The sequence below is a fragment of the Symphalangus syndactylus genome, chromosome 5 (assembly GCF_028878055.3).
Source record: "Symphalangus syndactylus isolate Jambi chromosome 5, NHGRI_mSymSyn1-v2.1_pri, whole genome shotgun sequence".
In the NCBI taxonomy this organism is placed as follows: Eukaryota; Metazoa; Chordata; class Mammalia; order Primates; family Hylobatidae; genus Symphalangus; species Symphalangus syndactylus.
Window position 1 is genome coordinate 25887929 of NC_072427.2, and position 13319 is coordinate 25901247.

At 42.6% G+C, this 13319-nt stretch overlaps 1 pseudogene; it reads right to left on the minus strand.

Annotated features, from left to right (window-relative positions):
• Nucleotides 1-201: 201 nt before the first annotated feature.
• On the minus strand, nucleotides 202-1312 carry LOC129482166 (farnesyl pyrophosphate synthase-like; annotated as a pseudogene).
• Nucleotides 1313-13319: the final 12007 nt, after the last annotated feature.

The following is a 13319-nucleotide window of genomic DNA, read 5'->3' on the forward strand; positions in this document are numbered from 1 at the left end:
ACCAAGGTCTTGATGTTAGATTTCATTGCTACTGGTGTGTTATTGCTTCCAGGTCCTCTCACAAACAGAGCTAGTTAATAAAATATAGAAAAAAATGTAAATAAAGAGATTTCTATATATATATATATATATTTTTTTTTTTTTTTTACACAATAGTTTATTTATTGAGTGCCTCCTCTCCCCAGTCCTTGCAGTCTCTAGGTCACTTTTTCTGCTTGTAGATTTTGTGCGCAAGCCCCAGAAAGATGGCTGGGAGCAGGGGCGCTGCGTACTGTTCAGTGAGACCCATAATGTGGCTGTAACCGTCTTCCTCGCACTGCGAGAACACGGCCGGCAGATCCAGCTCCTTATATAGTGCCTTCACCCAGACTACCTTCTTGGCCTTCTTCTGTCTGTAATTTTCCTTCACGATCTGATACTGTTCCAGAGTGGACCATTGTGGACACTGAACCACCAGCCAGCTGCATTTGTTGTCCTGAATGTCAGTGCCAACTTTGCCGGTCACAGTGGGGTCCCCAGAGAGGTCAAGGTAATCATCCTGAATTTGAAAAAACTCTCCCATCTCCAGTAGGATCTTCTAAGCATTGGTGTGCTCCTTCTCGCCATCAATTCCTACCATGTACATGGCCGCAGCTACAGGAAGGTAGAAAGAGTAGAAAGCTTGACAATAGATTTGTACTTGACAATAGATTTGTACCTCTTTTCAGTGAATCTGCCAAAATCCACATTGTCCTAGGGGGCTGTGGTGAGGTCCAGGGTCTGCCCAATCTCAGGCTGATAGGAAATCTGTAGGAAGAGCTTGATCAGGTTCAGGTAATAGGGCTGCTCTCGGCAGTAGAGCTTCAGCAGGTAGTAGATACATGCTTGCAGAAGGATAGCATAATTGATGGCATCCTACCCCATACCCGTCTTCTGATAACAGCAGATCTGTCCCCAGCGGGTGAGGGATGAATCCATGATGTCTTCTGTCACCAGGAAGAAAGCTTGCAGCAGTTCCACACACCAGCCCACAGTCAGGGCCCTCTGGAGACCATCAGCATCCTGTTTCCTTGGCTCCACCAGCTCCTGGAACACTACTAGCACCGTCAAACCCCGGTGATACTTGCCTCCAATGGCATTGTACTTCAGGACCTCCTTGAGCCGGGCAATAGCATCTCCTGTCTCTGAGTGCCCCATCTCATTCTCAGTCAGCACCCCAACGATCTGGGAGAAGTGCTGAAAGAAATCCTGCTTTTCTTGGGCATAAACATCTGATTTCTGGTCTCCATTCATTCTGAGGGAGGAGCAAAGGGCTCTGTTCCTGGATGTAGGTTCCTGCCATATCTATCTGTGTGTGTACACTAAAAACCATGTGTTCATACCTCGGATTGACACCTCTGATTCTAATCCAAAACAACAGGGGTCATTCTAGCCTTCCCCCTTTTCTTATTTGTAACTTGTTTTTCCAACAGGGAGAATCCTGATTGTCACTGGTCACAACAACTTTACTTATTTGTTCAATGATATACAGATACAGATAAGGTAGATTCACAATTGCTAATTTATACCCCAGTGAAAAACAAATGTACTAACCAGAGGACAATATTTGTATGAAGTTGTTTTTGTCTTTAGTTTTATGACACAGTCAAAATAAAAGTTTCCTAAATTTCTTAAGTATTTTCTTCTCCACCCACTTTGTGGTGGTGATGTTAGTTGTTTATAACACAGTTTTTTTTTTCTGCTTGCATTCTATTTTGGCTTGCCTCCACACCCTGGTTGACTGGATGTATGTGTGTATGTGAAACATTACCATGGTTCTGAGTCAGAACTATATACAAAGCCACAATCAGAGAAATGCTACTCTCTCCTCATCACTGCTACTCCATTCCCATCCTCCCATTCTTTCCACCCAGCCCTCACCCTTTCCCTGTAGGTACCCAAAGTTTGTTTTTGGTTTATGTTTACTGCATTCCCCCTACAATGTATATTTTATTTTATCTCTTTCTTTTATTCTAGGAAGATATAATTCACATAACATTAAACTCCCTTTTACAATGTTCAATACAGTAGTTTTTAGTATAGTCAAGAGTTGTGCAAGTATCACCACACTCTAACTTTGGAACATTTTCATCAACTCAAAAAGAAATCCTGTACCCCAGTTCTACCAGTTGCCCCAGGCAACCACCAATCTACCTTCTGTTTCTATGGGTTTGCCTGCTCTGGACATTTCATATAAACGGGATCATACAATACGTGGCCTTTTGCGTCTGATTTCTTTCACTTAGTATACCTTTTTTTTTTTTTTTTTAAGACAGGGTCTTGCTCTGTCGCCCATGCTGGAGTGCAGTGGCTTAATCATGGCTCACTGCAGACTGCTTGGGCTCAAGCAATTCTCCTACCTCAGCTTCTCGAGTAACTGGGACAGTAAGTGCGTGCCACCATGCTTGGCTAATATTTAAAAAATTATTATTTGTAGAGATGAGGTTTCACTATGTTGCCTAGGCTGGTCTCAAACTCAAGGGCTCAAATGATCCCCCCACCTCAGTCTCTGAAAGTGTTGGGATTACAGGCATGAGCTAGGCAGTATACCATTTTCAAAGTCCATCTGTGTCACAGTATATACCAGTACTTCATTCCTTTTTATGACTAATATTCCAAGGTATGAAAATTCTACATTTTGTTTAGACATTCATCAGTTGGTAGAATCTTGAAATTTCCACTGTTTCATTATTGTGAATAGTGCTGCTGTGAACACTCATAAACAAGTTTCATGTCAACATGTTTTCTGAAGTATATATGTAGGAGTGAAATTACTGTGCCATATGACAACTCTGTATTTAACTTTTTGAAGAACTGCAAAACTGTTTTCCAAAGTGTCTGCATCATTTTACATTCCCATGGGTATGAGTTTCAATTTCTCCACATCCTTGCTAATACTTGTTATTTCCTTTTTTTTTTAATTACAACCATGCTAGTGGGTGTGAAGTGGTATCTATTTGTCGTTTTGAAGTGCATTTCTCTAATGACTAATGATGTTGAACATCCTTCCATGTGCTTAAAGGCTATTTATATATCTTGTCTGAAGAAATGTCTATTCAAGTCCTTTGCCTATTTTTAAATTGGATTATCTGTCTTTTTACTGCTGAGTTGTAAGAGTTCTTTATACATTCTGGATACAAATGCCTTATCAGATACATAATTTGCAAATATTTTCTCCTATTCTATAGGTCGTCTTTTCACTTTCTCGATGGTGTCCTTTGATGCACAAATATTTAAGTTTGATGAAGTCCAATTTACCTATTTTTTCTTGTTGCTTGGGTTTTTGGGGCCATAACTAAGAAACCACTTATGAACTTGATGATGTAAGTGATGAAGAATTTATGCCTATTTTTCTTCTAAGTGTTTATTGTTTTAGCTCTTACATTCAGGACTTTGATCTTTTTTGAGTTATATTTTGAATATGATGTTAGGCAGGGGTCCAACTACCTTCTTTTGCATGCGGACTTTCTGTTGTCTCAGCACTGACAACTAGTGTTTTAGTTCTCCTTCTCCCTCTAATTTTTTTGACTTATTACAAATTATTAAGGGCCTTATTAATCATAGATAAAGATGAGTATATTTCCTCAGCCATGCTTATTATCTTCCTAGTAATTATTCAAAGGGTCCAAAAATTGAATGTGAGAAATTAAGCCTTGGTCCTAGCCCACAAGGTGGAGAGAATGATGCCCTGGTGACAGAGCTGTTCTAATTCAAGGATGGAGGGAGTGGTAAAAGGTAAGAGGCCATTAGTTCAGCCTCACTGGCTGGCTCCTTATCCTGTAGCTTTCAGTCCTAACCTCTAATGGGTAAAGCCCAAATGTCAGCTCTTCTCTCCTATTCTGGCTTAAATTCATTATTAATCAGCTGCTAACAAATTGCTGAGCTTCTATGGGTAGCTCAGGTTGATGCTGTACTCTTTCTAGTAATCTACCCAGGAGTCCAGTTGAACTGTACTTCTCTTTTTTTTTTTTTGAGACAAATCTCACTCTGTCACCCACGCTAGAGTGCAGTGGTGCGATCTCGGCTCACTGCAACCTCTGCCTCCTGGGTTCAAGCAATTCTCCTGCCTCAGCCTCCTGAGTAGCTAGGGTTACAAGTGCACGCCACCATGCCCAGCTAATTTTTGTATTTTTAGTAGAGACGGGGTTTCACCATGTTGGTCAGGCTGGTCTCAAACTCCTGACCTCGTGATCCACCTGCCTCGGCCTCCCAAAGTGCTGGGATTACAAGCGTGAGCCACTGCACCCAGCCGAACTGTACTTGTCTTTTAACTATTTTGCTTTGTCTACGATCTTGCTTTAACACCTTGGAATTGATCTAACAGGTGGATGTGGGGTAGGGTTGGAAAAAAGCACCCTTTCTTCTCATTATATAAGAAATTACATTATAGAAATTTGAGAAAAATAAAATGAAGAAAACAAAAATCACCTATGTCACAATCCTGTGATATATTTTTTTTCCAGTTTTTACTATGCTTTTATAAAATAAACTTTTTTTTTGTTTGTTTTTTGAGACGGAGTCTCGCTCTGTCGCCCAGGCTGGAGTGCAGTGGCGCAATCTCGGCTCACTGCAAGCTCCGCCTCCCGGGTTCACGCCATTCTCCTGCCTCAGCCTCTCCAAGTAGCTGGGACTACAGGTGCCCGCCACCACACCCAGCTAATTTTTTGTATTTTTTTGTAGAGACAGGGTTTCACTGTGGTCTCGATCTCCTGACCTCGTGATCTGCCCGCCTCAGCCTCCCAAAGTGCTGGGATTACAAGCGTGAGCCACCACGCCCGGCCAAAATAAACTTGACATTATAATACATATTTACTTTTATACTGTTTTTTCTCTTCCTCCCTCCCTCCCTCCCTCCCTCCCTCCCTCCCTCCCTCTCTCTCTCTCTCTCTCTCTCTCTCTTTCTTTCTTTCTTTCTTTCTTTCTTTCTTTCTTTCTTTCTTTCTTTCTTTCTTTCTTGAGACAGAGTCTCGCTGTGTCACCAAGGCTGGAGTGCAGTGGTGTGATCATAGCTCACTATAACCTCTTTGAACTTCTGGGCTCAGGGGGTCCTCCTGCCTCAGCCTCCTGAGTAGCTGGTACTATAGGTATGAGCCACCATGCCTCGATAACATTTTGAATATTTTTTGTAGCGACAGAAGCTCGCTATGTTGCCCAGGCTGGTCTCGAACTCCTGGCCTCAAGTGATCCTCCACCTCAGCCTTGTTCTTTTCTTTTTGTTTTGTTTTGTTTTGTTTTTTTGAGATGGAGTCTCGTTCTGTCACCCAGGCTTGTGTGCAGTGGCGTGATCTCGGCTCACTGCAACCTCTGCCTCCTGGGTTCAAGCGATTCTCCTGCCTCAACCTCCTGAGTAGCTGGGACTACAGGTGCGTGCCACCATGCTCAGCTAATTTTTTGTATTTTAGTAGAGATGGGGTTTCACCGTGTTAGCCAGGATGGTCTCGATCTCCTGACCTCATGATCCACCTGCCTTGGCCTCCCAAAGTGTTGGGATTACAGGCGTGAGCCACCTCGCCTGGCCATTTTTTTCTTAACATTATAATATAACCATTCTTTCATTTAAAAATTCTTTTAAAACATTACTGAAAACAGAGATGTATCTAATTTCACAAGGTAAGAATTTTTTACATGGAGATTGTTTTTAGTTTTTTACTATTATAAATATTTCCAAAATAAACATTTATGTACATAAATATTTTTTCCAGATAATTACTTTCTTAGGTTAAATAACCAGATCTAGAATTGTCTGGCCTAAATCTACGAATATAGTTAAGCTTTTCAAAAAGCTTGCTGTAGACCAGGTGCGTGGCTCATGCCTGTAATCCCAGCACTTTGGGAGGCCGAGGAAGGCGGACAGTTTGAGGTCAGGAGTTCAAGACCAGCCTGGCCAAAGTGGTGAAACCCTGTCTCTACTAAAAATACAAATAATTAGCCGGGCATCGTGGCAGGCACCGGTAGTCCTAACTACTCAGGAGGCTGAGGCAGGAGAATCACTTGAACATGGGAGGCGGAGGTTGCAGTGAGTCAAGATGGTGCCACTGCATTCTAGCCTGGGTGACAGAGTGAGACTCTGTCTCAAAAACAACAACAACGAAAACCAAAGAGCTTGCTGTAATTTACACCTTCATTGACTGTCGTATGAGAGTGAGTGCCCTTTTTACCCCAAAACATTGCACCTTAAGACAGGGTAAGAAGCAATATAATGAAAAGGAGGAGGTAAATGGAAAAGGGAGATCAGGCGGTAAATGGAAAAAGGAGATCAGGCCATCACTTGAGAGAGAATATTCATTTCTGAGTTCTCTCCTTCTACATGAGTATGTGATGGGGCTATTTTGCCATTCTGATTTTCTTGGGGGCTTTTAGCCTTGCCTTATCATGCATCTAGGGAAACAAAAGCTCTTCAATCATGAGATGCTTTGGTGCTGCTGGCATTCAAACTTATCATTTGACAGGGAGGTGAAGGAAATTAAATTGCACAGTCTGGACACTTTGGAACATCCTTCCTCCCTCTCTCTTTTCTTCTCACCCTTCACATCTGATTGACAAATCCTGTCATTCTGCCTCCTCTCTGTCACCACCTCTCCATACCTATCACATTCTCTAGTTCAGGCTGTCATCATCCTTCACTTGAATAGAATGAACAAATTACCTATGGTTTATTTATTGAACAGTGTACATACAGTAGTGAAAATCATGAACTAGGGCTATATTTTTGTTTTAAAATGCAGTTAGATTTGTTACTAGTTGGATGCATCTAAATTATCAAACTAAAATATCATGCCAAATTTGTTGTTTTCTTACAACTTTTTATCATAGGTCTTTGCTGAGAAAACTTACTTGAGGTCTATAGCTATGTCTCTATATTGTATCTACATCTCCATATGAAACAGAGCATTTCAGCTCTCTCATATTCCATCACTGTGAATGAAATTAAATAGCAAATTTCAAGCTGGTAGGGCAGAAACTGATGGCAATGCTTGAGGAGGAGAGGGATCAAATGAAATGCTGAATTGTGAGGGAAAGCCACCTTAACGTGATTCATGTCAAATTCAGAAATTTTAATATTTGTAGTGAACTCTCACGTCCACACTCTTCAGAGAAGGTCTGAGAGTTGAATATTGCTTAGAAGGCAAGGAAAATTGAGAGTAGAGAAATGCTGTGTTTTGGCCGGGTGCGGTGGCTCACGCCTGTAATCCCAGAACTTTGGGAGGCCGAGGTGGGCAGATCACGAGGTCAGGAGTTTGAGACCATCCTGGCCAACATAGTGAAACCGTCTCTACTAAAAATACAAAAATTAGCCAGGCGTGGTGGTGGGCGCCTGTAGTCCCCGCAACTCGGGAGGCTGAGGCAGGAGAATAGCTTGAACCCGGGAGGCGGAGCTTGCAGTGAGCCGAGATGGTGCCACTGCACTCCAGCCTGGGCAACAGAGTGAGACTCTGTCTCAAGAAAAAAAAAAAAAAAAAAAAGAAAAAAAAAGAAATGCTGTGTTTCACCTCTGTTGTATGCACTTAAGAGGAAGAATTTATAAATGGCAGACTTGGGTTACTTTGCTGTTCTATTTTAGCTCCTATTTTTTGTCATTTTTCTTGATGTTTTCTTCTCCTTTATTGTAGTATCTTTTTTTTTTTATACATGGTAGCTGTGGACAGCAGAATTTCTTACAAACTTATTTCCTGAAAGTAAAATGATATCCATTTTGGAGAATACTTGGGAATATCTTGTTAATTTGAAGATGCACATACCATGTAACCCAGAAATTGTACCTGTAGGTGTATACCCTAGTGAAATTCTTGCACATATGCACAAGGAGACATGTACAAGTATGTACTTGCCACATTGTTGGTTATGTCTTCTGTTAATAGAAGAATAAACAAATTACCTGTGGTCTATTTATTGAACAGTATACCATACAGTAGTGAAAATAATGAACTAGGGCTACATGTATCAACATGGTGAATCTTGAAAACATAATGCTGAGGGAGAAAGAAGATGGCATAAGAATACTGATAGTGTAACAGCATTTGAAACAGTGTGGCATAGTCATGCAGATGTTCTGGTGTCAGGCTCACTTGGTTCAAACCTGCTTCTGTTCTTTCCGAACAGTAAGACCTTGGCAAGTCTCCAACCTTGATTGGCCTTCATTTTCTTATCTGTAAAGTAGGGATAATATTTTCCACATCTTATGGTTATTGTGAAAATTACAATGTTAGTACTAAAGTATTAAGAGGAATACATAGCAGGATTATATTTATGCAGTGCATATTCCATCTAAAATCATGCAAAACAATACTGTATTTGTATAAGAATGTGTATATGTTGGTAAAAGTACATACAGATAAATGAGTGAGAGTGATAAACACAAATTTATGATAGTGGTTATCTCCTGGAGGAAGGGATATTTCTTGAGCTGTAGTGGGTACATGATTGTTTGTTGTTATACTTCTTATGCCTTTGTGTATGACTGAACTATTTCATGATAAAATTTAAATCAAATGAATGAAATTTATTCATAAAACTATAAATACAGTGTAACCAAATTTCTGAGGAATTGGAAATACCAGGAAAAACTACAAATTATACCATCTTACCTCACAATTTTAAAAAAATTAAGTAATTTCTCCAACAACTGGGTGAGACTGGTGAATGAGAATGTTATTTTTGTAGCATTTTTTTTTTTTTTTTTGGAAAGAGTCTCGCTCAGGCTGGAGTGCAGTGGCGTGATGTTGGCTCAGTGCAACCTCTGCCTCGCGGGTTCAAGTGATTCTCCTGCCTCAATCTCCTGAGCAGCTGGGATTACAGCCATGTGCCACTATGCCAGGCTAAGTTTTGTATTTTTAGTAGAAACAGGGTTTCTCCATGTTGGCCAGGCTGGTCTCGAACTCCTGACCTCAGGTGGTCCACCCACCTCAGCCTTCCAAAGTGGGATTACAGGCATGAGCCACTGTGCCTGGCCAGCAGCATTCTCCGTAATAGCCAAAACATGGACTGAAGCCGAATGGCCACCAACAGGAGAAGGGATAAACACAATGTGGTATATCCACACAATGGAATACAATCCAGCAATCAAAGAGGAAATGAGATGCTGATAATTTGCTACCACTTCAGTGAAATCCAAAATCATTATGACCAGCAAAAAGAGCCAGACACAAAAGGCCACATATTGTATGATTCTATTTGTATGAAATGTCTAGAAAAGGCAAATCTGTAGCAGTAAAGAGTAGATTAGTGGTTGGCTGGGGCTGGGAAAGGAACAAGGAGTAACTGCAGATGATCACGAAGGACTTGGGGGGTGATGGAAATATTCTACAACTCAGTGGTTGTGATGATTGCAGAACTTTGTATAATTACTCAAACAAACTGCATTGTATACTTAAAAGGGTGAATATTGGCTGGGTGTGGTGGCTCACGCCTACAATTCCAGCCCTTTGGGAGGCCGACGGGGGCAGATCACAAGGTCAGGAGTTTGAGACCAGCCTGGCCGATATGGTGAAACACCATCTCTACTGAAAATACAAAAATTAGCCAGGCGTGGTGGAGGACGCCTGTAGTCTCAGCTATCTGGGAGGCTGAGGCAGGAGAATCGCTTGAACCCAGGAGGTGCAGGTTGCAGTGAGCTGAGATCACCCCACTGCACTCTGGCCTGGGCAACAGAGTGAGATTCTGTCTCAAAAAAAAACAAAAAAAAAAACAAAAAAGGTGAATGTTATAGTATATGTGTCAAGAAAGCTGTTTTAAAAAGCAGCCTTGGCTGGGCGTGGTGGCTCAGGCCTATAACCCCAGCATTTTGGGAGGCCAAGGTGGGTGGATCACTTGAGGCCAGGAGTTTGAGACTAGCCTGGGCAGCATGGTGAAACCCCATCTCTACAAAAAATTTAAAAATTTGCCAGGCTTGGTGGCAAGCATCTGTGGTCCCAGCTACTCGGGAGGCTGTGGTGGAAGGATTGCTTGAGCCCCGTGGGGAAAAGAAAGAGAGATCAGATTGTTACTGTGTTTATGTGGAAAAGGAAGACAAAAAAACTCCATTTTGATCTGTACTAAGAAAAATTGTTTCTGCTTTGAGATGCTGTTAACCTGTAACTTTAGCCCCAACCCTGCGCTCACAGAAACATGTGCTGTAATGAATTGAAGTTTAATGAATTTAGGGCTGTGCAGGATGTGCCTTGTTAACAGTATGTTTGCAGGCAGTATGCTTGGTAAGAGTCATCGCCATTCTCCATTCTCTATTAACCAGGGACATGATGCACTGCGGAAAGCCGCAGGGACCTCTGCCCAAGAAAGCCTGGGTATCGTCCAAGGCTTCCCCCCACTGAGACAGCCTGAGATATGGCCTCGTGGGAAGGGAAAGACCTTACCATCCCCCAGCCCGACACCCGTAAGGGGTCTGTGCTGAGGGGGAGGAGTGAAAGACGGAGGCCTCTTTGCAGTTGAGATAAGAGGAAGCCTTCTGTCTCCTGCTCGTCCCTGGGAATGGAATGTCTTAGTGTAAAGTCGATCATTCCCATTTGTTTTATTCTGAGATAGGAGAAAACCACCCTGTGGCTGGAGGCGAGATATGCTGGCAGCAATACTGCTCTGTTACTCTTTGCTACACTGAGATGTTTGGGTAAAGAGAAACATAAATCTAGCCTACGTGCACATCTGGGCACAGTACCTTTCCTTGAACTTATTCATGATACAGATTCCTTTGCTCACATGTTTCCCTGCCGACCTTCTCCCCACTTGTTGCCCTGCTACACTCCCCTCGCTAAGATAGTAAAAATAATGATCCATAAATACTGAGAGAACTCAGAGACGGGCGCCAGTGCGGGTCCTCCGTATGCTGAGCGCCAGTTCCCTGGGCCCACTGTTCTTTCTCTGTACTTTGTCTCTGTGTCTTATTTCTTTTCTCAGTCTCTCGTCCCACCTGACGAGAAATACCCACAGGTGTGGAGGGGCTGGCCCCCTTCAGAGCCCAGAAGGCAGAGATTGCAGTGAGCCAAGATCACAACACTGTACTCCAGCCTGGGTGACAGAACAAGACCTCGTCTCAAAATAAATAAATAAATAATAACATTGCAATCCTGCCCCGCCCCCCTCCCTATTTTTCTCCATAGGACTATTTCTGTGCCCTTCACTCTATGCCCTCCTTCTCCATTTGTTTACCATTTTTATTTATTTTGGGTTTATCTTCTCATCATAGCTTCTTACAAACATAAGTATATATGTATATATTTTCATATCCCTTCCTGCTTCCTGTACTAAAGGTACATACTATAAGCACCATTCTGAACCAGTTATCCTGGAGCTACATGATCTTCATCTCTTTCCTTTTCATTGATGCATGGTCCTCCATCACGTGGATGTATCATAGTTTTTTAAAACTAGTCCCACATTGATAATTTTGGGTTGCTCTCAGTCTTTTCCTATTGCAATAATACCATAATCAATAGCTTTGTGCATAGGTCTTACACATCTTACCCCACAATTTTGAAAATTAAGTAATTTCTCCAACAACTGAGTGAGACTGGTGAGTGAGAATGTTATTTTTGCAGCATTATTATTATTTTTGAGACAGGGTCTCGCTCTATCGCCCAGGCTGAAGTGCAATAGCACGATCTCGGCTCACTGCAACCTCTGGGTTCAAGCAATTCTCCTGCCTCAGCCTCCCTAGTAGCTGGGATTACAGGCACCTGCCACCATGCCCAGCTAATTTTTGTATTTTTTAGTAGAGATGGGGTTTCACTATGTTGGCCAGGCTGGTCTCGAACTCCTGACCTCAAGTGATCCACCCACCACAGCCTTCCAAAGTGTTGGGATTACAGGCGTGAGCCACCATGGCTGGCCCAGGCTACACCTACTCTTAAAGGGGACCTCGTGCAACATGATGATGTAGCTCTGAATGCATCAAAGGTGAAGAGATAGAAAGGCCTGTCTTTTATCTTGGCTGTTGGAGAGGTTGGGGAAATTCATTGCCTCTCATGTAGCCTGCAATCCCACCTTTGAAAGCAATACACACACTCCAGCTGTCCTACAGTATACATATACCTTCTCCCTGCCGGGATAAAAACATTTAACACCATGATCTGCCCTGCTGTTATTGAACAGCAGAATTTTGGTGGTTTGCTCATGAATTGTCTACAAATGATACTATAACATGATTTGAGCCCAATATTCAAGTACTCAGTAAGCAGAGTTGCTAACTGATACCTGCATGTGACTCAAGGTGGACTAAATACCAGGCCACACCTCTTGATCAACTGACATCGGCTGCAAAAATAGGCAGTAGAAAAAGCTCAAACAATTTGGGAGGATTGTTGTGGTAGGCAAGAGGAAACAAGTCCTCTAATAATGCAGGTAGACAAACATGCCCACAGACAAAGCAGCTCTGTTGGCCACTACTTCATTTGTAGGTGCCCCATGTGAGGTAAACCATATCCACTGATAACAGGGAGCCACCTGTGCCATACCGGACTATTCGTCTCTAACCTGCCCTGCCCAACACCTTGCCCTCATTTCTCTAGAATAGGGTGAAGATGTGCGATGATGGCTATCTGGTTTCTAGGAACTATGGGAAGATAGAATCTGTTTACACAGTGGTGGACTCTTCTGCATTAGGGAGCTTTGTAGATTGGGCTCTAGTCGAGCAGATCTGGTTACCAATTTGTCTCAATGCTGGAAACTCACAACCCTGCCAAGGCACAGAATCCCTAACCCTTAAATGCAACTGTTTCTTCCAAATGCCCTGCTACAAAGGGCATGGAAACAAAGGTTGCAACTGCCTGCAACCACTTCCTTTTGGCATTCACAAAGAATCACCCTCTCATCTAGCATTGAACCCAGTGCTCCTGGCTTTCATTTGTTTCCCTGGCTCTTTACTTTGGCTTTTCAGATCTGCTTCTAATCTTATTTCGGGACCCGTTCAAATTTTTCTTCTCTGGTGTATAGGCCCAGGACTGTTGCCAGTAAATTCTGACTCTCAAATCTTCTTGCTTTGATTGTGGTGGTACTACTACCCTGGGTAAAAGACTCCTTCCGCTAACTTCCGCCCCCAAAAACTCCTACAGGGTGGGCTAGTTCACTAACCTCTGCAATGAGAAGCTCAGATGCTGAAGCTTTATTTTTATTTTTATTTTGACACGGAGTCTCACTCTGTCGCCCAGGCTGGAATGCAGTAGCGGAATCTAGGCTCACTACAACCTCCACCTTCTGGGTTCAAGCAATTTTCCTGCCTCAGCTTCCCAAATAACTGGGACTACAGGCACGCACCACCACGCCCAGCTCATTTTTTTTGTATTTTTAGTAGAGACGGGGTTTCAACATATTGG